Source organism: Artemia franciscana, chromosome 11, assembly GCF_032884065.1.
Source record: "Artemia franciscana chromosome 11, ASM3288406v1, whole genome shotgun sequence".
Lineage (NCBI taxonomy): Eukaryota > Metazoa > Arthropoda > Branchiopoda > Anostraca > Artemiidae > Artemia > Artemia franciscana.
The window spans coordinates 43,119,121-43,146,550 of NC_088873.1; the positions used below are offsets into that span (position 1 = coordinate 43,119,121).

Consider the following 27,430-nt stretch of genomic DNA (forward strand, 5'->3'; position numbering starts at 1 on the left):
GATTTGGAAGCCTTTTCCGAGGGGTTAGAAAGCCTTTTATGTTAGAAAGCTTATTATTATGTTTATTTCGCTGGACTTGTCAACGGGCGGTGTTGTTGACCGGGCAATTGACGGGAGAATATGTTTAATTGCACTTGTATGAATTGCATGTAGCGAAGTATGGATGTTGTATTTATTTAAAGAAGTTTTTTTTCCATCACGTGCATTACGAATTTGTCTTCTCAGCCGGGCTCTGAACATTTTGTAACTTATTTTATTATTAAAAAGAATCTGAACCTGGGGGAACCCCTTCGAGGGGTTGAAATCCTAGCTTGGACGAAACATGAGGAATCAAAGAAAGCACACAAATCCTAACCTAACTAACGATTCCTAAAAGAGAAAAAACAACAACAATGAAATGAATCTCATATGTAGACAAAACCTATATAACAACAAACAAAGCAAATTATCTTTTAAAAAGTAAAACTTACCTTGAAACTTACCTTTGTAAAAGGTAAGTTTCTTGAATAATTTTGTCCATATTAAATAAGCAGCTGTGATCACAGTTCGAACGTCTGCACGTCAGGAACTAAGCTTTTCTTTTTTTTGTTCTAAGCCTATACTGATTATCCAGTGCTCCGTACTTTAATTTTGTAATTTTTTTTAAATTGTTTGGTCGTATACAAATTAGAGGTCGTAATCACCATTCGAATTTTAGAACTTCGGGAACAGATTTTACTCTTTTCCTTTTTTTAATCCTGGGCCTGTTCAGATTACCCTGTTGTCTGTAATTAAAGCTTGTATATAAAAGGCAAATTAAAAAAATGAAAAATATATATATTTTTTCGCGTAAAATAAGAGGTTGTGATCATAATTTGAAAATCCGAACTTTGGGTCAAAATTTTCTCCCTTTTTCTAATTTTAAGCCTATACTGACCACCCTGTGCTTCGCAATTTAATCAAATATTTAGTTGTAACGAACTGTGAGTAAGGAGCGACCGGCTCAATAGTAACCGAAATTCTAAAAAAGCAGTTTTGATACAAATAGATACAGCAAAAGAATTGGATTTTTCTGCTGATTTTAAATATATAAGTCATCAAGTTTAGTTCTACCCATAAAAAGAGTTGAGCCTGATAAAATTTACCTTATTTTCGAAAAAAGAGGGAAACAGCCCCTAAAAGTCATTGAGTATTAATGAGCATCACACCGTCAGATTCAGCGTATCAGAGAACCTTATTGTAGAGGTTTCAAGCTCCTATCTGCAAAAATATGGAATTTTATATTTTTTGCCAGTAGAAAGATCACGGATGCGTGTTTATTTGTTGTTTTTTTCTCCCAAGGGTGGTCGTATCTACTCAATGGTCCTAGAATGTCATGAGAGGGCTGAATCAAACGGAAGTGAAAAATTCCAGTTCCCCATTTTCAGTGACCAAAAATTGGAGGGCAACTAGGTCTCCTCTCATGCTCATTTTTTTCCAAAGTCACCGGAACAATATTTTGAGATTGACATTTTGTTCAACATAGTGGAAAATCTTAGGACAATGTCTGTGAGGGCGACTTAATCCTCCACAGTTCCCGGGGGAAGGGCTTCAAGTTATGAACTTTGCCCATTGTTTACATATAGTATTGGTTAATGGGAAGTATACAGACATTTTCAGTTATATTTTTTCTGGTGGGGGAGTCGGGAAAGACGGTTGCATTGGAGGATCTTCCCATGGAGGAATTTTTCATGCGGGAAGAGAATTTCAAAGAAGGGGCTCCTGGATTTCCCAGCATTATTCAAAAAACAATCACAAATTAAATTTGAAAAAAAAAAGTTTTTTTCAGCTGAAAGTAAGAAGCACCATTAAAACTTAAAACGAACATAAGTTAATTTATATATGAAGGGGCTGGTCCCCTTGTCAATATCTCGCTCTTTACGCTAAAATATCTTTAGTAATTTCAAAAGAGCTATTTATTCTAGTTAAACGGCCTTTGGGATTCAGGGGTATATTTAAAGAATTGGAACAAAATTCAAAAGCTAGCGTAAAGAACGAGGTATTGACGACGGGGTGAATCCCCTCAGGTTACGTATATGAAGGAGTTTCTTCCCCTCGTCAGCACCTTGCTCTTTACGCTAAAGTTAGAATTTTGTCAAATAATGGCCGTTATAAACAACGAGTTTTTGTGTTATTTTTTGGCCAATCTTAGCATTTAATATTATCTTAAGCAGCTTCTTATGCTTTTTATGTGACAATAAACAAAAGATATTGCTTGACTTCGGCTTGTGGTTGTTATCAAATAAAAAAAAAAAAGTTTTTCTCAACTGAAAGTAAGAAACAACATTAAAACTTAAAACGAACAGAAATTGTTACAGATATGAAGGGGTTGCCCGCTTCTCAGTACTTCACTTTTTACGCTAATGTTTGACTTTTTTTCCAATTATTTAAGAATGACTCTGACACACAAGGACCTTTTTATTAGAATAATAATCTTTTTACAAATTCACAAACACTTTACTTTAAAGAGTTAGATACTGAGGAGGGGGCAAATCCCTCACTTACGTAATAACAACCAAAAAAAAATATGAGAAAACTGCAGGTCAAAACGTTCGTGGTAACGAACTGTAAGTAAGAAGCGACCTGGCTCAATAGTAACCGAAACTCTTAAAAACGTTTAATAAAAGGATGTTGATACCAATAGGTATATTAAAAAATTTGGCTTTTTAGGCTGATTTCAAATGTGTAAATTTCGTTATACAAATTTTTTATATGTCTTGTTTTCTCTTTTCCGTGTCAATTTCACGCGCGGAGTGGTTAAGAGTCATTTTTCGGGGTAGTCTAGAGGATATTTCCATGGTGAGGGGGTTTCTTGATGAAGATGAGGTCAGATTTCCTGGCATTTTTTAAAAAACTATCAGAAATTAAATGAAAAAAGTAAGTTTTTTCAACTGAAACTAAGGAGCAACATTAAGACTTAAAGCGAACAGAAATTATTGCGTATATGAAGAGGTTTGCCCCCTTCTCAACACCTCATTCTTTAAGCTAAAGTTTTAATTTTGTCCCAATTCTTTAATTCTTTAAAACGCTTTTTTAAAAGTACTAAAAAACTTTAGCGTAAAGAGTGGGGTGTTGAGGAATGGGGAACCCCCTTCATGTACGTAATAATTTCTGTTCATTTTAAGTTTTAATGGTGCTCCTTACTTTCAGTTGAAAAAAAAACATAAGTTTTCTTAATATTTTTTGTCGTATGTGACCACAGGCTGTAACCACAATTCGAACATTTGAGTGTCGGCAACAAAGTTTACTCTCTTGTTGATTTATAATCTCTGCCGATTATTCGGTTTTCACTAATTTAAACTTTTTCCATAAAAGGCAAGTTTTATTTTCCTTATAGAACCAGTTGTTGTGATCATGATTAGAACATTTGAACGTTGTGAACAAAATTTGCGTCTTTTTCTAATTATAAACATCTGCAGGTTATTTTATCCTCCTTAATTTAAGTTTATAGAAGACAAGTTTCTTGAATTATTTTGCCATATAAAAGAAGACGTTGCAATCACAATCAGAATATTTGAACGTAGTGAACAAAAATGTACGTCTTTTTTAATTATAAACCTCAGCAGATTATTTTATCCTCCTTAATTTAAGTTTATAGAAGGCAAGTTTCTTGAATTATTTTGCCATATAAAAGAAGACGTTGCAATCACAATCAGAATATTTGAACGTTGTGAACAAAAATGTACGTCTTTTTTAATTATAAACCTCAGCAGATTATTTTATTGAAGAATATAGTTTATAGAAGACACGTATCTTGAATTTCTATTCTTAATACTACTGTGGTACAAATTATGATCGTGTTAAAGAAGAGCTACTAATGTAGTTGAGTTGCTGTGCAACATAATTAAGTTATAAACCATATCTTTTATTCAGTATTTCAAAGTTCCTTTGATTTAAATTTTATGAGTATCTGAATTTCTTTTTATGTATTTTTGTCTTGATTGAAACAGCGTGATTGAATTTTATGCTTATATTTATGAACCTTTCAGAAACCAATCTGGCTAAGTTTAATTCTCACATTTCTTTATGGTTCACCTTCAAAGAAATTAATTGCTACTGTTGCAGCAATTGTTTCAGAAACTTATCTGAGCTCCATTTATAATGAAATTTTTTAATTCCAATGGTTTTTATATCTATCCACAAAATGATATTTCGCAGTCTAATAGGATCTCTAATAGTACAGTACCTGATAAGGGATTAGTTTTCTGTTTTTCACTGGCTGTTATTGTTATTGTTTTCTTTTCTTTAGGTTTTTTTTTGGTTTTCTAGTCTTTAACACGACCTTTTCCTGACAACAAAGCGTATTACCAAAAACAAAACTTGACATTGTGAAATCGATTGTCACCATTCAAATTGAATGGTGGAATGAATTGTCATCATTCAAAATAAATAGTGGAATGAACTGTCATCCTTAAAAATGAATGGCGGAATTAAAACTTAAAAGCGACATTAAAACTTAAAATGAACAGAAATTACTCCGTTTATGAAAGGGGCTGTTCCCTTCTCAACGTCCCGCTCTTTACGCTAAAGTTATTTACTATTTTATAAAGTAGAATTGAGAGAAAGAGTCAAACTTTAGCGTAAAGAGCGGGACGTTGAGGAGGGAACATACCACCCTCTTCAAAATACAAAAATATCGGCTTAATATGCAGCCTTATCATGTTTCAACCCTCTCCTCCGACTCATCCAAAGAAAATCCTCTGATTTAGGCACTGAAATAAAATGAGTTGTACTTGGTAGCTGATAAAATGAGTTGTCTGGTAGTGAGAGCTGGAAGTCACTTTCGCGTTGATGTGGTGAAAGCAAATTTGCTTCGGTGATTCTGGCAATGGTCTTGATATTCACCAGATTTCAGTCATAATTTATTAGCAGGAAGCTGCAGGTTTTGTCACTAAAATGTAAGGGAAGGTCTCATAGAGGAAGGGCGTAGCAACTTTTTTTTCACTTTTTTTTATGCGCTCTTAATAGGCTTGTTTAACAATGGCTATGTAGTCTTTTAACTAAATTAAAAGAATTTTTAATTCAACTAGACACATATTCCAGTTAAAAGCGGTCAAAGTGTGACGTCAGAAGTTGCACTTCAAAAATAAAGCTTAAAAATTTTGTGTAAATCAGAGCTATTTGATATTTACTGTAACATGGATGCTGTAACACTCAAACATTTTTGATTATCTAAATTCCTAATTTCTAATCACCTTTTGTACGCAGAATCAGAGTGGTTCTTTGGTGATGGGAAGGTAGGGACTAATAGGATTAAAAACTACAAGAGCCGCTTATAGTATAGAGTCTAGCAGCTTCACTAAAAAAGGTAAAGAATTTCTAAGAAAATTGGATATTTGAAATGAATAATCTATAGAGCAACACGATTAAAGATACAATTTCTCTCTATTGGTTAATCAGTATTTTTAGTCCAAGAATCATTTAAGGTCAAAAAATGAGTCAGAAACGGTTGCCAAATGCTAGATAGTTTTTTTTTGTTTTTTTTTTATATTTTTTATTCGACAGTAGCACCAGTTTGTACTCTTAAGAGTTTCTCCAGTTTCTTTGCAAAGAACAATAATTTTACTCCAGGGATATCCCGGTAAACTTTTGGAATAACAAACCATGCACATACTCCTGAGTCTAACTTGGGCCACAAGGACACCAGTGTTGGAGCGCGAGCTAGGTCGACAAAAATATCTAAGGGTATTTTTTTCTATGGGGTCATTGGTAAACTAATTGTAGAAACATTTCAATACAACTCCATTCAGTTTATTTTTTTTAAATCGATGATGATTAATCGCAACTTGTATGAAAACGCGGAATCGCTTGTATTTACAGAAATTTCGAATTAATTGAGCTTATGCCTGCTAATAGTAGATATGGGCAAACAAATTAGTAAATTTGTAAAATCACTGAATTGGAAAACGAGAATAGTTTTTAAAACAAAGATATCTATTAATTTTAAATGCTGAAAAAAGATAGCATTAAATCACCCAAAAAAATTTGTGTCTATTTTCTTTTTGCATTTTTGCTTTTTATTTTCTTACAATTTACTTTACATAGTTTCTTTATAGTTCGATAGTTTATAATCTTATTTTTATTTTCATCATTTCAACTTTTCCTTTGGTTTCCTCTCTGTAAGTAAGTAAGGGATTTTTTTACTCTCAGCTATTGACTCTTGTATCTTTCCCCCTTTTTTACAAACCAACGAGCCTTAGAGGGAATAGTATAGGGTAATATTGTATGTGCATTCCATAATGAATAAATCTTACCTTAATATACATGGCCTATCAAGTTTCATTTAAATCCTTTATTCACTTTCTAATTTTTTATATTGGGGGAATCGATACCTGAAAAGACTATCCTTTCTCGTCCATTATAATTTTTTTATCATTTTATTTTGATTGAGTGAGCATACGATAACTTGTAGATCTTGGATAAGAGATCCGAATAAACGATATAAAATTAAAAGCTGACACTTACTTTCCCATAAATTTTAGTAAGCCCATTTAATTTTGTTCGTTTTGTGCTGAAGATAGAAGTATTTTGTTTTTTTTTTTCGATTATAACTCCTATTGTTTTGTGTTTTCAGTAAAGCAGTAATTTTCTATAATCCTACAAAGATAAGGAAATATGTTTATTTGTTTTATCTGTACTAGTTTACTGATATACGTAGATAGACTGTGAAGCGATAATCTTTGTTCGTTTTAAGTTTCAACTTCGCTCTTTACTTTCATCAAAAAAAAATTCTTAAATGGATCTTTGCCCGTTTTTAATTTAAATTTAATGCAGAAGTAACATTGCAATTATCTTTTTATTTTTTTCAGGGAGGGGCAGCCCCTTCTTATACGGGATAATTTTTATTCATCTTAAGTTATAATGACGTTCCTAGCTTTCAGTTGAAAGAAAAATATTTAATTTCCGATCGTATTTTGGAGTCCTTAAGTTCAGAAGAAGGCAATCTCTAAAAATTGCTCTATCGTAACTGCTTGGAAAAAAACTAAAAATCAGCTGACAGTTTTCCTATCACTGCTGTTAGAAATAAAAAAGAATCAAGGAAAAGAACGAAGTTGTTGTTTTTCTAAGAGTGAAAATGTTGCTAATAGGGCTGAACAGTTTTTTCGGATAATACTTTCTTTAAAGTCCATATAAAAAAAGTCCGAAATTCATATAAAAACATTTTTGTCCCCAGGGCCCATTTAGGTCTGTTCATGTCTGAACGTTACTATTTCCTAAAACTTTCTTATGGTTGTTTCAAAATTCTGAAGCCTTTAGGGCATGATCACATTTTGGCCAGTGCTGCCACTGTTAACTGTGAAAATAAATTAGTAAATCTTTTTATTTCTATTTGGCAATGCTGTTCATGCGTAAAAATTCAAATATTACAAATCTGTTCATTTCTAACACCACTACACTTTCAAAGGAAGGCTAAACCTTCCTAAGATGTTGGGTGCTTTTGGCGGATTTTTTGCTGATTATTTACTCACTTTGTTTTTTGTTTTTAATTCGGCACCTGCTACTGTAAAAAATATGGAGGCTCTTTTTGTTAGAAAATGAATTCCCGATTTTTCCTAATTTTTCAAGTTGTATATGCCTGTATAAGTTTCCTTTTAATTAGTTTGAACAATCATTTATTTTCTCTCTCCTTGGTATTTTAATATTTAATCTAAATTGTATAGCAAGCAAAAAGAGCGGTAAACAGTTTTAAAAAGTTCGTAAACCTTAGAGCCCTTAGTATCCATCGTAATGGAATTTTTTTTCCAGCGTATTTAACAAATTGAAGATGTTTTATTAAACAAATAAATTAGTAACTAGTCTTGAGTATGGATACAAAATGAACAACGTGAGAATTCTGTAGATTCTTTTGAGACAAATATTGCAACTTGTTCCTTCATGGGTATTGAATGCTCAAAGGGTAATTCCTTCTTGTCGAACGAATAATGAATCAACAAAATTTTCTTTTTTTAAAAATTGCTGTGAATCTTCTCAAGAAGAATAAAGTCATAATAGAAAGATATTGCTTTTCACATTTGAACTCCGTCAAACTCGATAAATAAATTTACTTATTCAAAGGCTCATCTCAACTCTTGCCTATGTCTTACTGTCCTTGGTCTGGAGATGGTTTTAGTGCTGTCTGAAATGGAGTCATGTCCTCTATTAGGTGAATCAACGAATGCACCATACAGGCCGCCGTAATGCGTAGTACGAACTGGTCACACTCGTACCAAATGTTCGGTGTCCAGAAGGCCATTGTTTACCCCAATCATCAACAAAAAAAAAAAGACTTAACTATTTTTAAATCTTATTTCATACCTTGTTCCTAGTTTAAATTTAAAGATAAATAACGAATTTATTCTCTCAAAAACTATAATACCATGTGCATAGATACTAGGAAGCAAAAGCACTTCCAAAAATGTCTTGGGGGAGGAGTAGGTAATAAGGGGTGATTGTATTTACCTGTATTCAAGCATGATTATTTCTGAATTACCTCCCCTATATAGTATCTTTTTAGAATATCATCTTGTTTAACAGGGGTAGTCATAGCCCCCTAAGTCCTTCCTTTGTGGCACACTTGCTAAGAGGAACATGGTTTTTCTACGATATGAGGTGACCCATGTCCATTTAAAAGGCATGCCTTTTTCAATAAGTCCAGCCTTCCTTCTTCACAAATAACGGGAAGTGGTAGCTTTGTGTGGTCAGAAAACTTTCTTCCAAACAAAAATTGCAGTGAACAATTCGGCTCAACTTCAGTATGTAAGGCTAACAGCCGCTCAAAGTCTGTTTCACTGCAAAAAAAGAGCTGAAAATATTATAAATAAATAGGAGGGTTTTTATTTACTAAGTAATATCTTCAGAATCTTCAATATTAAGAAAATAGTAATTAACCGTAGAAAAATGTTATGTAAAGAGTTCGATGTTCGATCAGATTTAATTATAATTTAGAAAATTGTTTATCGTCTATAACTTCTATTTTAAAAAAGATATTTCATGTTTTTAGATAAAATTACTTTATCTGGCTAGCATCTACAAGAGGTCAAATTATTATTTCTTTATCACAGGTTTCAAAGAGTTCTTTTCTGAACTTGATTCTACTAGATGACATCTCTAGCTGATGCCATACTGACATCTATCACATTATGATATATACCACATAATGAGTTCTATCCATGCGACAGTAACAGGCTGTAAGGCTTTACTGTCACAAATGTTTTTCATGCTAAAAAAAAAATCATCTTGCAGTTCCAAAAGCTCTTTTATTTTTTGTTTCAGTATCTGTTGCACTGTATCATACTTGAAAAGACGAAGTTTCTCTGATTTCGTGCTGAATAGGCTCAGAACAGTGTATATTTGTATTGAGCGCTTAATTGGTTGGTGCAGTTTGTGCAATCGTTTGTGCAGCGCTCAATTGGTACGACCAAATGCGCAGAACAGTTATGAAAGGGATATATTTTATCTGTGTATGTGTGTGTACATTTTTTTGTCCCTGCTGCCACAAAACTCCACTGTTGTTTAGTGTGGCAGTGTGGCAGTGATTCTCACAAGACAACCTATGCGTGTTGAAATTTAGTTAGCTGACGAGAAATCATTGAAAAAAATCTAAAAAAAAATGTGTGGCAAAGGAGGTTCGAAAAAAATGCGAATTTTCTTTTGTATACGATTTCATGATTTCATTCGCATGTGAACTGGTTTCATGAGTTTTCAGCTGGTTTTCAACTGGCAAAATTGGTTTTGATTGAATTCTTCTTACTGACTTAATAATATTATGTGATATTATTGTTATTCAATAAGTACTGTTAAGGATATTGGTCTTGGAACGGAATAGTTTTTCTTTTGGGCACAAAAGCTGTCTATGTATTATAATATACCAATATATCTTTGTATGTTTTTTCTCAGTTTTCTGAAGATCGAACACAATAATCAAACACTTTTCGGTTTGAAGGGGACACTACCTTAGGATAGAAAAGTATAACGTGCAGAGCCCCACAATCGACTCTGGCTGATCAGCTTTGTTCCAGCAGAATCCGATAAAAGATTCAAGTTGGTAGATGTCAAGCGGGTATTTTAATCTTAAGTTCTTAGTTTCTAACCAAGTGATAGAGCTGCAGTTCAGTAATAACCTCCCATAGTCCTTCTTTTATGATTTTAAAGAATATAGATTAGCTTTCAGCACCGTTGAATATCATCAGGTTTGCCCCCCTAAAGAGGAAACTCAAGTTTGTAGCCCCGAACTCGGATTTGTGCTTACATCTGATTAAAGTTTCCCGAGCACGTTGATAAGCTATTAAAAGCCCTTAACACATCTATCCTAACTCTTGCTGCAATGATCCGATTTCGAATCGGAAACAGTTGTCCCGTGGCCGCTGGGCCTTAGTCGCTCCTGAGCCGTTCTTGATAGTGCAAATGCGTCTTTCTTACGACCTTGTTACACGTAGTACACCTTCCTGACTCTCATACAGTTCAGCACCCTTCTCACCATCCCGGAAGACCTGACTAAATTTGATTTCAAAGGATCTCAAAAAAAGGGGGGTACCAGAATTGATAATAAGTATAATACGCTTACCTACATATATATATATATATATATATATATATATATATATATATATATATATATATATATATATATATATATATTTCGACGAGACAGCAACAGTGTCTATCTATCTTATCTAAGACCGCAATTTGCTCACGCTTCGCCTGTTCTAGTCCCTTTCGTCCAGAATACCATCTACTTATGGGACGAAATTGGAGCTATGCAGAAAAATTCAACAGCAATCATAATCAGAAAAGGAGTACGAGATTATATCAAAATACTTGAAACTCCGAGCCTTGAATCATTGCGTGATTGGCGTGGCCACTTAATAATGTCCTCCAGGAAAAAGGTGTTTGCCTCACATTGGAACCGCCACATATTAACACTTAATGCTGAAGTGTATGCCCGAGCTTGAACAAAATCGAAAATAGACAGATACAAATTGGCTTCGAAACTCGCTTACCCCGTACTTTGTCGAAATGTATAAGTCGTAGCGATTTAATATATGTTTGTTTCTTTGTTTGTATTTTGTGAAGACCAGGTAAGTCAGCCTTGTGAAGGAGTGTATGTCTAATTAATACTAATTTCAAATCTAGAATGCCTAGTTAAAAACAGACATAGTTCTAGACTTAATAAGACGGTTAGAAAGTTAATTAATCTTGCTTAACGGAAAGCAGTATGTCATTTTAGGAATTATATAAGCTAATTATATTATATTAAATCTAAGCTTAATAACAAAACTGGTCTTAGGGTGAATATTATTAGCATCTTCAATAATACGGGGATTATTCGGAATCCAAACTTATTAACATATACCTTTTTCACTATAGTGAAACGTAAAAGGATGAGAAATTAGGTAAGTTTTATTTAAAACAAGAAATAAGGTCAACCCAGTCATAAGGAACAGGACCTTGGCCAAAGGTCATTAGAACGTTTGATCTTGAGAGTAACAAAATCCAATATTCGGGAGAATATTTAGTTTTATTTTTACGTAAATCCATTTTTAATATTACAATTACTAAGTAATATTACTTAGTAATATTATCAAGTAAGCCCTAATCACCAATGAATAGTCATTTCTGTTTATTATTATTAATAAATACGTTTAAGAGCAAAAAGAATCCGAATATTTTTGTAAAATTTCAGGTTTTATTTAAATCAAATTGGTAGACTAACTGGATACATATAATTAAGCTTTTCTGAATTTTTCTAGCATGGCTAGGAAATTTGGCACTTTTGGCTGAAATATAATTATGTGAGATATTTGCCAGAAATACGTAGTAATATTTCAAAATTCTTCAAGACTAATCTAATTGCCTTTTACTTGCGAAGCCCGAGCTATCTTTACTGTCTTTTGGTAAGCCACGAGGGGGGGGACATTTCTCCCCCCCTTTAAACTTAATAAAAATAAGTTTATTTTGTTTGTTTTCTAGTTATCCTCCCCTGAAAAGCATTGGCTGTTTCCTGAGGTTACATTTTCGTTTTGGATTAATGATTAACAGTCTTTCATGGATTATGCTAATCCTAATGATTAGTCCAAATTGGGCTAATTTTACTCGAGTTTCCAACCTCTGGATTCTTTGCCTTCGACCAAGAGTGCAATGTATGGATGAGGCCAAATCATCCGATACTGTCTCGTAGAAACTTCGAAACGGGCTCTTGCCCTCCAAAGCCACATAAAGTCAAGTACTTTTCAAATATTTTTTCATGTATTTCCGCACCTAACTGACTTCTGTTTGGAAAATAAAAGGTGTACAGGTGCTATCTTTGCAGCTTATTTTGCAAGCCATCTATGAAAGAGTGAAGTTCTTTATGTGCTAACATGCTTATAAGAAAATCTAAGTTAAAAAAAAAAAAAAAAAAAAAAAAACCGCTTCTGGCTGAAAGAGCAAATCTTTACAGGGAATAGTAGAAAGTAGGAATTAAAGGGTGAAAAAAAATGTTGTTTTATTTCGAGAGCTTTACAAATATGCATTACTGACGTCTGTGTGTGTAGATTTATAAACGTCTTCGACAAAAAATTTTTTTGTCGAAAAAATGTAAAAATAGATAAAGAGAAGATATAAAGTCCAATATCGTAATGCAGAAATGAAATAAAGCTGTAATTAGTGCATATTTTAATTTTTTTGCGGAGGTGGTAGTTTAAATTTGTTTTAGCTTTTTAGAAGAAAAAATCTTATATGCATTTTGTTTTGCAGTTCTGCTAGGTGATATGGCACTTTCTGCAGTACCACAATAACCTGAAATATTAGCCATAGATACCTAGCAATGTTGCAAAATTCTTCAAGTATTTCTGAATCTAAATGATTGTTATTTGGGAATCCAGAGCCATCTTTACACTCTTTTTCCAAGCCATCTATGAAAGAGCGAAGTTGAGCAGATATAAAGGCTACCTTGTCATCGACTGTTGCACGAGGAGAAGCCAGCAGTTTCTCAAAGCAAAAAGTTACATAGAGATGAAATTTGAGCATAATATTCATAATAATAATGTAATTTAAGTTGTGTGGGTGCGTTAAAATTAAGAGCCGTCCGGGGATTAATTTTTGTGTTTTTGGTGACTATCAGTATCATAAAAATGGTTTACGTTTCTTTTTGTTGTTGCTGTTTTGTTGTTTCCCAATATCTTTCCAGGTGTTAAAACCAGATCGGCTCTTTGCTACCCGGACAGGGCTTTTTGGTTCTAAAGTCACAGGAAGAGCTTGCTGTTCAGCGTCCTTATAGCACTTAAGAGAGTCCTTGCAGCACAGACATAGCGTCCCTGCAGCACTTAAGAGTTTACATGTGCGAATGATAAACGGACTTTTTTTGGAGAAAAAGTAGCATATTCTAGGAAAATTATTTAAAGTTTCTGAAGCATAAAACTCAGCAAAACAGTCTGCTTGGCCTTGCAATTAAGAAATATATTATGTCAGTTATTACGTAGTTCTGCGAGAATGTTCAGATCAACATTTATAGAAGTCAGCGTAAAAAAGCTCAAAATGAGATTTTTTACGCAAAATGTTTTGCAAAATTTCAAAATGTTCATCTAGAAAGAGATTTTAGTTGAAGAGGTGGCGAAAAATACACCGAAAAAAATACAATCATTTTCAACTTCAAAAAGGGTACATTTATGCAGCCCTTAATTTCGGTATCTAAGAAACTTAAAATTATTATAAAATAGGCAATCTGCCCACTGATGTCATGCATCGTATTAGTGGGATCATACTTGCTGAAATTGTTTTGCTAGGAAAAACAAAGGGAAAACCTCTCTTGATTCCCCCTTCCCCCTACAAGAACTAGAGATACCCTCACCCTGAAAGAAGTAAAGATGTGAATTTATAACAGCTAGGTATTTAATTTTGCTAAGAAATATAGATGGCTGCGCTACCGTGTTTATATTGAGATTCCCTCGCGACATCTATTTTTGCCTGTCAGCTTGACTTTAGATACCTCTTGGTCCCGTAAGCGAGCTGCTATTCCCGGCTTTAGATTCAAAGGAGCCGTGACCTGGGAACTGAAGGTCAAGTTTTATTGAGAAATATTATCAAAAAACAAAGTATATGGCTTACTTTTTCAGATCGATCAGATAAAACCTATGTTCAAGTGATGAGAAATTTAGATAATATAAAGCCCTGCCCTTGGTGTTGAGTGTATCATGCCATTCCCAAAGTTGTGTTTATTGGACATGTCAACTTTTTTTAATAAGAGAGGCTATCCGACACCGTTGGGGCAGGGGTGTCCAGAGTCAAGCGGGAAATGGGGGGGGGGGGGCTGACGGGTATGATGGTGGTTTCAACTTCAGGGCTATGCTATTTCAGAAAACTCTCAAACGACGAGGCTTTTCAACAGGTAACAGTAATGGCATCAATCTTGATTTAAAAAATATAAAAAAACAGGGATATTTTATGTCAAATTTTCTCTTGTTTATCAGAGACTAATGTCTGATTTGCACGTTAAGTTTTTTTTATACAAATAACTAACCTGGTGTAAACCTCGATTTTTGGTTGCGACACGACACACAAATTTTTCCACCAAATTCAGCTGCTGTTGACCCGGTTGCGACGCTAAGTATGGTAGTCGTTGTATAATGCATCCTAAGTAGCGACTAAACAGTTTTCTTACTTGACTTGTGCTGTTGTCAAACAAGGAGATACAAAAGAGGGAAAATGAGAACAGAAATTAAAGAAATTTTGCACTAACTTTTAATTTTTTTTTTAGTTTGCCGTCTCGCAAAATTCTAGGACTAATGGGTTGATAAGATAACTCCTGGAAAAAAAAAACTAATAAACTTCTGGCAAAAAAAAAAAAATTCCCAATTTGTGCAGAAAGGAGCTTGAAACCTCTACAATAGGATTTTCTGATACGCTGAATCTGATGGTGGGATTTTTGATAGATCTATTGGTATCAAAATTCCGTTTTTAGAGTTCCGGTTACAATTGAGCCGGGTCGCGAACTGTTTACCACGAACTGTTTGATTTTTATTGTTAGATAGTCTCCTTATGATGATTTAATGATTTTTGACGAAGCTTATCCTGGTTTTGTGGATTTTTAAGTTCTCTTAGTGTGAAAGAACTTGCTTAAGTATGAAAGATTATGCTTAAAGTCAAGGCCATATCCAGGATTTTTGATTGGGGAGGGTATGTTTTTTTGTTTTTTTTTCAAAAACATATATTACAAAAGACATCCAAAATTTGTTTATATGTACTTTTTTTTTTACCCTTTTACGAGTGGGACAATGTCTTTGGGAGGAAGAGGAGGTGGGGGGTCATATGTAGTATTCTCTTAGATGCATCTTTGCTCAACGAAAAGAATATTAATCATTTAAAAAAAAAAATAATATTCACACAGTGTGAAAACCACTTTGCATAAATGCATGGTCTCATAAATCCCAACCAACATGACTTTCTATTAATTTACTTTCTCTATCGCGAAACAGTAGACAGTATAGGTGCAAAGTCGTCACCTGTAAAGCACATAGCCTCTTAGTTAATGTCCACACGCTTCCTTCCAAAAGCTAGTTTGTTTTGTAATCTATTTCTGGTAACTTCCAGAGGCTTAATTTTACCATGGACCCTGGGTTTCAGTCTTTTTGTGATCTACCTATTTGTTTGTTAATTGGAATGCCCCCTTTGTGTCATATACATTTGCTGTCATAAAACAGAGCTATTATTAATCTCGACCAGTGGCGCCAATTCCCAATAATGTTGGAGGATTAATTTGTTTTAATCAAGAGATGCAGCTTTTTATCTATTGAAATGACCCTAAAAGGGTGTTTTTCATTGACAATATTTAAAAAAAAAGTGTTTTTCAAAGTTGGGGGGAGGGGCAAAAACATCCAAGGTGATTTAGCTTAGGCAAAAACAGATTATTTTGTAAAAAGCTCACTAATTCAAGATTTTGTTTAACTCAGGGCTGGACTCGAAGCTTTGACACTTCTAGGCCCAATCGTTTTTGTCGCTCCGTTTTTCCAAGATTTTCGGGGTATCCGTGAAACTTCGAGAATAGTGAAAGCCGTAGGACGTAGCGGGCCTGTTGGTGAATCTTGGTCTGGTCTGGTCTCACTGCAAGTTTCTCTGGTCTCGAACAAGTTTTGTTCTGGTCTCGGCAAAAAAAATCTAAGGTGATTTAGCTTAGGCTAAACAGATTATTTGTGTTTAAAGTTCTTCTCATAAGTACCACTACCTAAAATTTTGTATACATTTATATCATTCTTCTGAAAAGCTGTAGCAGTTTACTCGTCCCGTTGACTGGCAAGTTCGAAGAAAGGTGACTACGAGGTGACCCCCACAAATATTGTGATTCGAGAGATTTTTTTCTTAATTCCGCATATCTGGCATGTAGTTTACTTACGCAGACATAAGGGATTTCGGGGGAGGGGGGTTCACAAAAAAAATGTATCGAAAACTTGTTCATAAATATTTTTACTATGTTTTTATGAATCAAGCACAAATTTGGAGGGGGGGGGGGTAAAACTCTGAAACTCCTCCCTCCTGGATACGGCCTTGGATAATAACAACCTATACTACCTTTTCATTTGAGGCTAAATAAGGGAATAGTAAAAGTTGCAGAGGCAGAACCTAGTTTAGTTTTTATAATTTGAAGATCAAAGCTATTTCTTATGGGCTAATTTTGATTGAATAAACCTAACGAATATTTGTCAGAATTTTATTATGCTGAAAATTCTGTCACCAAGAATTTTGTGAAACAACGACTTTAACTCTTATTTAAGTTTTGAAAGACCATAAGCAATGTTTCTTTCAGTTTTTCAACAAGAAATTATTTTGAATTTTTCGGGTGAAATTATAAGTTTACTGAAGTTATGTGTCTAAAACTTGTTTTATTGGGAGGGACAAAACTAACTAGGAAAGCAAATAGTAATTTAAGAATTATATCCGTCCATACTGTAAAGGTTACTAGTCAATATGATCGCTCAAGATTAAATTTTTTAGTTTAATTTTTTTTCAATATTGTTTATACTCTAAAAGAAACATTGAAATTGGATCAGAAGGTTTGTTAAAGAACACAGACTGGGATTGAGGTAGGATTTAAGACGGATGGGTTAGTAAGGATAACCAAGGAAAAACAGAATCCTACTTTTTCGTTACTATCAAATTTGATTTCATTGATTGGGGGAGGAAGGTAGCAGCAAAATTCTTTCATTAATCCATAGAAAATTACCTTTCCCTGGGAACGGTTTCACCTCTTGTAGTACTTGTCTTGTTGAATGCTACACACAATATGCATTGCAGATGTTTGCTTCTTCTTATAGTTTAATTTGGCTTGTTAACAAAATAAAGGTAAAATGGTCTTTCCTTGGGGAATTACCTTTCCTTAGGAACGGTTGCACCTCTTCTAGTGTTTCTCTTTTTTAATGCTACGCACAAAATACATTGCAGATGTTTGATTCTTTTTATAGTTTAATTTGACTTGTTAACAAAATAAAGGTAAAACGGTGTTTTCTTCTTTTTTTTTCTTTACAAGGGCAATTTAAGTCACTTACTACTTGATTTTTTACTTACTTATGCAGCCACTTTAATTTTTGCATAGCTTATTTGTTTATTTTTGGAGGTCGACGAAGTTTTTAATGAGTATCCCTTTAAAGAAATTAGTATGAAGGAGAATACGCAAATTTCACATTTTTTTTAAGGGAAAAAAATCTCCTGTTAATTTGGTTTCCTAGTAATACTCTGCGAAAAAGTTCGGAACAGCATTGTAAGTTTATTCTTTTTATATAATATTTTCTAGCCTCCTACTCCTATTGACAACTCAATGCGGCACGAAACCAGAGGCAAACCCAGTTAAACACTACTCCTCTTCCACAATGTCCTCGTTGATCTTTGGATCTCTTCCTCCCATGGGTTCCTATCTTCAAAATGAGAAAAATAGGGAGAACGAAAAAAAAGGAGTAATTCGCAGCCAGTTGAAAAAACAGAACAAAAGCAAATATTTCGGCAGAGACCTCCACTCAACTAACCTCGGCGCAATAAAAAATTAAAAATAAATGTAGAAATAGGTCCACATTAAAGGATAAAAGACAAACCTAAATAAAAGAAAGAAAAAAAGCGCTGCATGTAATTTACCCCGTTTTGTATTGTTTTCTCCCGTTTCCTCGTTTTGTCATAATTAGCCAGTGTGGTCTCAGAATTATTTACCAAATCTCATAGAAGCACTACATGATTCTCATGTGGTTCTAGATGGATAGCCAAGATCTACAGGCCTTGGTAGTTTATTATCCTTCATCCATAAGACGGAAACGAACCATTTTAATTCTTGTTTAATTATGTCCCCATATCATGGGATTAAACCACATTTTTCGGCCATCCTACTGAAGCCTATTATAATATCAGAGATTAATTCTGATCCGTTGATGATGTCCTGATATTGTTTATTTTATTAATACTTGTGTCTCTTATTCAGGTGAGATTAAACCTAGGATCAGGTGAAACTGAATTATCGACCCCAAGAGGATTAAAGCTAAATGACCTTGGCTGGCATGAAGTTAAGCTGGATCGACAGCAAGATAACCTCGTTTTAGTTGTTGACAAAATTCATTCTACAAAGTAAGTTTCAATAGTACTATGTAACTTCACTCTAAGGCTTTAATTCTTAAGCATACTAGAATGTTAAAACAACCTCGGAAATTGACCTCGAAACAACCTCGGAAAATCTCGGAAATCTGTGCGACGGTGAAGCAAATGAGAGAAATATCTCAGCAGCACTTTTTCACCCACAGATCACGAAAATGATGATCTATGTTTAACCTGTATAAAAATGCAGAGGTGCAACAGTAAAAGAAGGAAAACTGACGCTTTAAGAAGTAAGAACACCTTAACATTAAATCCAACACTAAAGTAGGAAGGGATACGGTGTTATTGTGGTTATGACATTATTGAGTGACAACTCCGTAAGTATCAAACAAATGTTCGAGAGTTTTGAATAACAAAAAGGGGAAAACTGAAAATCTTATTGTCAGACTTCTCGTTCCGCTTTACTTTTCGTTTGAAAAAGAGATATATTCCAGTCGTACTGGTTTCCACACTTCAAAGGAGGGAGGAGAAACCCACAATAGTGTCGTCCTGCCACATATTCTGTATTTAGTACCGTTTTACCCTATATTTAGTTAATCTGACCATCTTAGGATGAAGCACGTTTTCTTCAAATTTGCCAAGTTTCTGTTGCGAGTTCCTCCGTGGACCCGTAACTCCTATTTTGATGAAAAAATATAGCTTGTCTGACCCGTGTGCTAAGTTAGCTAAGCTGAATGTGCACATGTGCAATAAGCAAACCGGCCATGAATGGCAAAATGTTGTTTTTTGACTTGGAATTATTTTTGTTTGTATTTTTGAATGTAATAACGAAATGTTGTTTCTTTCTTCTTTTTCTGCTTTTTTTTCAATGTACTCCATCACTTCATTATTGTGTATGATGGGTTATAAATACATACATATATACATACATACATACATAAACTGTATATTTGATATGTAATGATATTAATTGCTGAAAGCTTACTAATTCAAGAGTTTGTTTCACTCAGGGCTGGATTCGAAGCTTTGACACTTCTAGGCCCAATCGTTTTTGTCACTCCGTTTTTCCAAGATTTTCGGGGTATCCCTGAAACTTCGAGAATAGTGAAAGCCGTAGGACCTACCGGGCCTATTGGTGAATGCTGGTCTGGTTTGGTCTCACTACAAGTTTCATTTTATTTTTGATTTTGTAATAAATATAAAAGAAAATATTTGTAATATAATTCTATTAAGTAAAGCACCAAATGCGCAATAGGCCTTATGCTTTTACCGTTAAGGAAACGATTAGTAGCAAAACTCGTATTTTTTTGCAAAAAATATAGGTATCTCGAACAATTTTGGAAAGAGCTTATAAACAGATTTCCCAGTTATTTGGGAAAAAATATCGTTAATTGTTTTTATTGGCAGAACGGAGGGCCATGGAGGGAGGGCTAGGGGTCAGCTCCCATTATTTTTGGAATAAAATGTCGTTAATAATTTCATTTTTTTTGGAGGAGGGTCTCAGGCCATGGAGGGAGGGCCAAGGGTCTGCTCCCATGATTAACCAATCATTGATAATTTTTTGGGGGGAAGGAGGGGTTTCGGGCCATAGATGGTGAGAGGATTATAATTTTTTTGTGGGGGGGGGGGTCTGACATATCTGATCTTTGAACTATTTTCAAAATCCTCGCACAAGAACTTATATGCCCCCAGGACATAGCATATAATACTTGCCCCCAGGGCTCTAGGTGTTTTTGTTGACCCTGGAGTTTTGTTATCTGATCTTTTGACTTGTTATAACGAAATGGCTATATCAAAAATTTGATCGGATGAACTTGGGGTAAAGAGGGCAGAAGGCTAGTTGCCCTGTGGTCCCTTTTAACTCTTATAAAGGGAACTAGAACTTTAAATTTCCGACAAAATGGACCCTGATAAAACCCCCCGGGCACAAGTTAGAATCCTTCCCTCGGGCTATGGGGGGCATGTTAACCCGAACGGGTTTTCTTCTGATCTTTGGACTATTTCAAATGAAATGGCTATTTCAAAATTTTGATGAAACGCGTCTGGGGAACAGAGGGTGTGTGTGAAGGGGGGGGAGGTAGATACTCTCCGTTCACTTTTGACTTTTAATACTACACTGGAACTTTCAATTTCTAATCAAATAATCCACCTCTGAAGTTTATACAACCACTCCTTATATAAAAACCCTATGAGCCCCCGTTGCAAAACTTACAACACTGTCTTAAGCCCCGGGTTCTGAGGGGTTGTGTCAACCCCAGAGTTTTGTTATTTTATCTTTAAACTGTTTTGAACAAAATGGACTTCTCAAAATTCTGATCAGATACATTTAGGGAAAAAAGGTCCTTGCGGGAGGGGGGAGAGGTTTAGTTGCCCTCCGATCACTTTTGACTTAAAAACGACACTAGAAATTCAGATTTACAATCAAATGAGTACCCTCCAAAGTTTATACTACCACCACTTCCATAAGAACTTTATATGCAACACTTGCCCCTGGGCTCCTGGGAGGGGGAGCTGTGTTATTCCTGGAGTTTTATTGTATGATTTTATGGCCTATTTTGAGCAAAATGGCCGTATAAAAATTTTATCGGATGCATTTGGGGAAAAAGGGATGGTGGATGGGGGGTTGCTAGTTTCCATCGGATCGCTTTTGACTCCCAAAAAGGGAACTTAAACTTTGAATTTCTAATCATTTGAGTCCCCTCCAAAGTTTATGTGACCACCTCTTCCATAAGCCCCAGGGGCACAAGTTACAATCCTTAGTTCCCCCGAGTTCGGGGGGAAGGTATTTTGATCCTGAAGTTTTAGTTATTTGATCGTTAGACGATTTCAAGAAAACACGTATATCAAATTGATCGGATGCATTTAAGGAAAAGAGGGTCTGTGTGTGTGTGTGGGGGGGGGGGGGGTAGATGTATATCACCAGCACTGTTTCTGTTTCTGTTTCAGAAACAAAAAAAAATGAAAAAAATAGAACAGAAACAGAAACAGGTTCTTCAAAAACGTGTGACCTGCTTCTACTTTTTTTTAGAAAAACAGAAAACAGCTGTTTTTATAAGAAAAATAGGTGTTTTTTTTGTTTATCTTCCCCCTTTTTAAGATGCTGCATCCTGTCATCTATACTGAGTGAGTTACACGCTGTAATTCCGAGGCTTACATAAAGAAACCACCTTGAAACCATCCCAATTCCACTAATCAATCCTATTTTTAATCAACTACATGCAAACAATACGACTCCGACTGAGCTGGCGATTCTACAACCTATTAAATAAAAAAACAAGTTTTTTCAACTGAAAGTAAGGAGCAACATTAAAACTCAAAACGAACAGAAATTCCTTCGTATATGAAAGGGGCTGCTTCCTCATCAACGCCCCGCTCTTTACGCTAAAGTTTGACTCTTTCTCTCAACTCTTCTTTTTAAAACAGTAAAAAACTTTAGCATAAAGAGCGGGGCGTTGATGAGGAAGTAGGCCCTTTCATATACGACGCAATTTTTGTTCGTTTTGAGTTTTAATGTCGCTCCTTACTTTCAGTTGAAAAAACTTGTTTTTTTTTATTTAATTTCTGAACATTTTTGAATCAATGCCTGTTTTGATTTTGGCTCTCCGCAGAGGAATAATTAAAACGAAATTTGCATTTTTGTTTTTTGGCTAAATGGCTGTCTCATAATTTTGATTAAATTAAAACTCAATAATTTAATTAAAATTAAATAGGAGGCCTAGTTGCCCTCCTATTTTTTGCTTAATTAAAAAGGCAACTAGAACTTTTAATTTTTTACGAATCTTTTTATTAGTAAAAGATTTACGTAACTTATAAATTAGCTGACGTAAAGAACTTTTTATTCTTATGTTTTTATTATACATATGAGAGGGTTTGCCCCCTCGTCAGTACCTCTCTCTTTACACTAAATCTTAAATTTTGTCCCAATTCATTAAGAATGACTCCTGAATCACAAAAGCCGTAGAATAAATGGTTGACATTACTAAAAATACTTTAGCATAAAGAGCCAGGTATTAGGAGGAGGTGAGTCCCTCATATGGGTAATAATTTCTGTTAGTTTTAAATTTTAATGCTGCTCCTTACTTCCAGCTGAAAAAAACTTTTTCATATTTATTTTTTCATTTTTTTTTTAAATAATGCTAGTAAATCCTGTGCTCCCTTCATGGAAATTTTCTTCCCCCATGACAAATTCCTCGATGGAAAGTTCCCCCAGTATATCCCCCTATTCTCAACCCCTCCCCCAACCAAACAATCCTCCTGAAAACGCCTGTACACTTCCCAATAACCATTACTATATGTAAGCACTGGTCAAAGTTTGTAACTTTTAGCCCCTCCCATGGGGACTGTGGAGGAGTAAGTCGTCTCCAAGGACATAGTTATAAGGTTTTTCGACTACGCTGAATAACATGGCTATCTCAGAACTTTGGTCCAATGACTTTGGAAAAATAATTAGCGTGGGAGGGGGCCTAGGTGCCCTCCAATTTATTTGGTCACTCAAAAAGGGCACTAGAACATTTCATTTCCGTTAGAATGAGCCCTCTCGCGACATTCTAGGACAACTGGGTCGATACGATCACCCCTGGAAAAAAAAAAAAAAAAAAACAAACAAACAAATAAACACGCATCCTTGATCTGCCTTCTGGCAAAAAATACAAAATTCCACATTTTTGTAGATATGAGCTTGAAACTTCTACAGTAGAGTTCTCTGATACGCTGAATCTGATGGTGTAATTTTCGTTAGGATTCTATATCTTTTAGGGGGTGTTTCCCTCTATTTTCTAAAATAACTCAAATTTTCTCAGGCTCGTAACTTTTGATGTGTAAGACTAAACTTAATGAAACTTATATATTTAAAATAAGCATTAAAATTTGATTCTTTTGATGTAGCTATTGGTATCAAAGTTCCATCTTTTAGAGTTTTGGTTTCTATTGAGCCGGGTTGCTCCTTACTACAGTTCGTTACCACGAACTGTTTGATTAGAGGCTGGGTAAAGCACAATTTTGTCCTTGCCACCTTAAGATATTGAATAACAGAGTATACAATAAAAGGAACAAACTGTTCTTTCAAATACAAAAGCACAACAGCTTTGAATGAAATGGAAAACAAACTGAAGTTCAAGCTTTGAAGTTGGCATTGAGAAACTTCCGAAACTTCCTTGTTTCGAGTGTTACATCAGTTATTCTTGCACATTGGATTGCTTGATCAATGTATGCTAAAATACAAAGTTCTTGGGTTTTTGGGGTGGGGGCTGTATACCTCCGGTCAGGGGTTTTAGACCTTAGCGATTTTAATCATTTACTTTTTTGTTTCGGTCAGATGCCATTTTCGGCTTTTTTTTTTTAAAATAAGGGATTTTTTGTGCTAAGATTAACATTGAGGTTTAATGGAAGTAGTAATTAACATTGCTGAATCAGCATCAAATAATTTTTTGTATAGAATGATTTTCTAAAAACATATTTTTTATTTTCGGTTATTATAGGCTAACTACTTGCTCTACATCAAATTCTCCCCAAAACTTGAGAATAGTGGTTACACAAAGGTGAAGGAGGTGACTTAATTATGAAGACCTTTCAATCACCCTAATGTAGCAAGTTTTAGCAATAGTGTAAACGCAGGCACTTCGGTAAAAAAAAAAAAAAAAAAAAAAAAGGAAAAGAACAGAAACAGGAACAATTCCAACAAAACTAGATGTCTGTTTTCTGTTTGTTTTTTTTTTTTTTTTTTAAGGGAAACCGAAGCGGGTTAGGCAAAAATTGAGAGCACTGGTTGCACAAAGGTGAAGTAGCTGACTTAAGTTTTAAGACCTTTCAATCACCCTAAGGTAGCAAGCTTTAACAATATTGTAAACGCAAGCACTTGGATAAAAAAGAAGAAGAAAGAACAGGAACAGGAATAGAACAGAAACAGGAACAAGTCCAACAAAAATAGATGTCTGTTTTCTGTTCTGTTCTGTTCTTTTTTTTTTCTTTTTTTTTTAAAGAGAAACAGAAACGGGTTAGGCAAAACTTGAGAGCACTGGTTACACAAAGGTAAAGTAGCTGACTTAAGTATGAAGACCTTTCAATCACCCTAGGGTAGCAAGCTTTAACAATATTGTAAACGCAAGCACTTGGTTAAAAAAAGAAGAAGAAAGAACAGGAACAGAACATAAACAGGAACAATTCCGACAAAAATAGATGTCTGTTTTCTGTTCTGTTCTGTTTTTTTTTTTTTTTTTTTTTTTTTTTTTTTTTTTTTTTTTTTTTTTTTTAAGAGAAACAGAAACGGCTTAGGCAAAACAGAAACAGAAACTTTGCCGATGCTTAGTAGATGCCCTCAGATCACTTTTGACTCTTAAAAATGTAACTGGAACATTCAATTCTAATCAAATGAGCTACCTCTGAATTCTATACCAATAACCCTTATGTAAAAATCTAATATGCCCCTGGGGCATAACTTAAGACACTTGCCAGGGACTGTGTTGATCCCGAAGTTTGTTATCAGATAATAGAATTATTTTCAAAACTAATGTCTATCTCAAAATATTTATCGGATGGGTTTGGGGAAAAAAGGGTGTGAGGGGGCTAGTTGACCTCTGATCGCTTCTAAATCTTAAAAAATGAACTATAGTTTTCAATCTCCAATCAAATGAACCCCCTCTAATTTTATATGAGCACCCCTTCCAGAAGAGCCATATATGCCCCAAGGCCATAGCCTAAAATACCCGCCCCAAGGCTCGAGGGATTTAGGTATGAGGCTAGTTAGCATGGTCCTCGGATCACTTCTGACTCTTAAAAAGGGAATTAAAACTTTCAATGTCTAATCATTTGTGTACCCTTCGAAGTTTATACGACCGCCTCTTCCATGAAACCTTATATGCCCCCGGATATAAGTTATAATTCTTCCCTTTGTTTTTTTTTGGGGGGGGGGGAGATCTGTGGACCCCAAAAGCTTTGTCATCTGATTGTTGGACTATTTCAGACAAAATGGCTGTCTCAAAATTTTGGTCAGATGTATTTGGGGAAAAGGGTGTGAGGGGAGGAAGTATATGCCCGCCGATCCTTTTGATTACTCTTAAAAAGGTAATTTAGAAACTTAAATTTAAATGAAACTTAAATGAAACATCAAATATGTTTATACAACCACCCCTTACAGAACACCTAATATTCCCCCGGTGCATAGCTTACGACAGTTCCCCTGGGCTCTGGGGGGATCGTGTTGGCTACCCAGTTTTGTTATTTGATCTTTAAACTACTTTGAACAAAATGGCGATCTCCAAATTTAATCGGACGCATTTGGGGAAAAGGGCCTAGGAGGGAGGGGGCTTGTTACCCTACTTTCACTCTTTACTCTTAAAAAGGGCTCTATAAATTCCAATTTATAATTGAATTAGCTTCTCGGAATTTTATACGATCATCCCTCCCATAAAAACCTTATATGCCACGGGGGCATATATTACAACACTTGCCCCCAGGATCTAGAAGGCTGCGCTATCCTTGGAGTTTCTGATATGATCCTTGGTTTATTTTGAATGTAGTGGCTACATAAAAATTTGATCAGAGATATTTCGAGAAAAGAGGGTTGGGAGGGGGGGGGGGTAGTTGCCAAAGGATCATTTTGACTCTTATCATTTTCTATTCATTGAGTCCCCTCTGAGGCTTACGCGATCGCTTCTTCCATAAAATCTTTTATACCCACAGGATATAAATTACAATCTTTCCCCTATGATTTGGGAGGGGGGGGGGGTATTTGATCCCCAAATTTTGTTTTGTGATCGTTGGACTATTTCCAACACACTACCAATCTCAAAATTTTGACCAGATGCATTGTGAGAAACAAGGGTGCATTTGTGGGGGGGGGGGTAGGTGTCCTCTGATCCATTTTCAATCATAAAGAAGTAACTAAAACTCTTAATTTTCAATCGAATGAGCAGCTTTTGAAGTTTGTACGACCAAAAATTACAAAAAAAAACATATATGCCACTGGGGCACAGCTTAAACTGGGCTCTGAGGATGAGTCCAAAACCCAGGAGCTTTTGTTATCTAGTGTTAGATTTTTTTTTTAAACGGCTGTCTAAAAATTTTTACCAGATTGGTTTGGTGAAAAGGGTGTGAGGGGGGCTTTTTGCCCGCCGATCTGGATCGGATCGGACTGTTTGATCGGATACATTTGCGGAAAAAAAAGGCGCGCATGAGCTCACTTTTGACTTTGATCACTTTTGACTCTTAAATAGGGCACATGAGCTTCGGATTTCCAATCGAATGGGCCCCCTCTGCAGGTTATATGAACACCCGTTCCACATGAAAGGCCTCTGGAAAAAAAAACAAAAAACATTGCAGCCATTTGGGTTTTTCTGCAGGCAATGCTATACCTTCGTCTTTGATTTGAAATGTTAATGTCATCATAGAGAAAATTGACACCTAAACATGGGTCTTGGAGTGCCTCTTCTGGAGCTAAAAGGCTGAAAGAATGATTGGGTACTATCATGATCTGCATGGTCGAGAAACTCAAACCTGAGGACCGCAACATTTGTGTAGTCACCCTCCCAGTCCCCTTAATGAATTTTGTAGGTCGTCTGCTGACCAGCAAAACTAGACTAATTGAAATGGCTAGGCTTGTTCCAGGCAGGCCTAGTGGTATCAACTAAAAAAAAAATGGAGTATACGGACAAAAATAAATTTTAACATCTGGGGGGGCTAGTTCATTCTTTTTCAAATTTTTTAATGAAAATGTCAAGAAAGATTGATTTTCAATGAACACCCTCCACAAAATATTCTGCAAACCTGTGGAGGAAACCAATAAATCCTTTAATATGCCTCCTTTAATCCTTAATTATGCCTTTAAGGTATAACACCCCCCCCCCACCCAATTGACGCCAATGAAGCTTGTAGGCAACTCGTAATATCGTAGAGA

General features: G+C 35.1%; 1 long non-coding RNA gene across 1 annotated transcript; it reads right to left on the bottom strand.

Moving 5' to 3' along the window:
• Nucleotides 1-8,236: 8,236 nt before the first annotated feature.
• LOC136033259 (uncharacterized) lies at nt 8,237-14,641 on the bottom strand. Its single transcript, XR_010618894.1, has 3 exons — nt 14,495-14,641; nt 12,797-12,966; nt 8,237-8,786 (listed from the first exon to the last, which is right to left on the bottom strand). It is a non-coding gene; the product is annotated as an uncharacterized LOC136033259 (long non-coding RNA).
• Nucleotides 14,642-27,430: the final 12,789 nt, after the last annotated feature.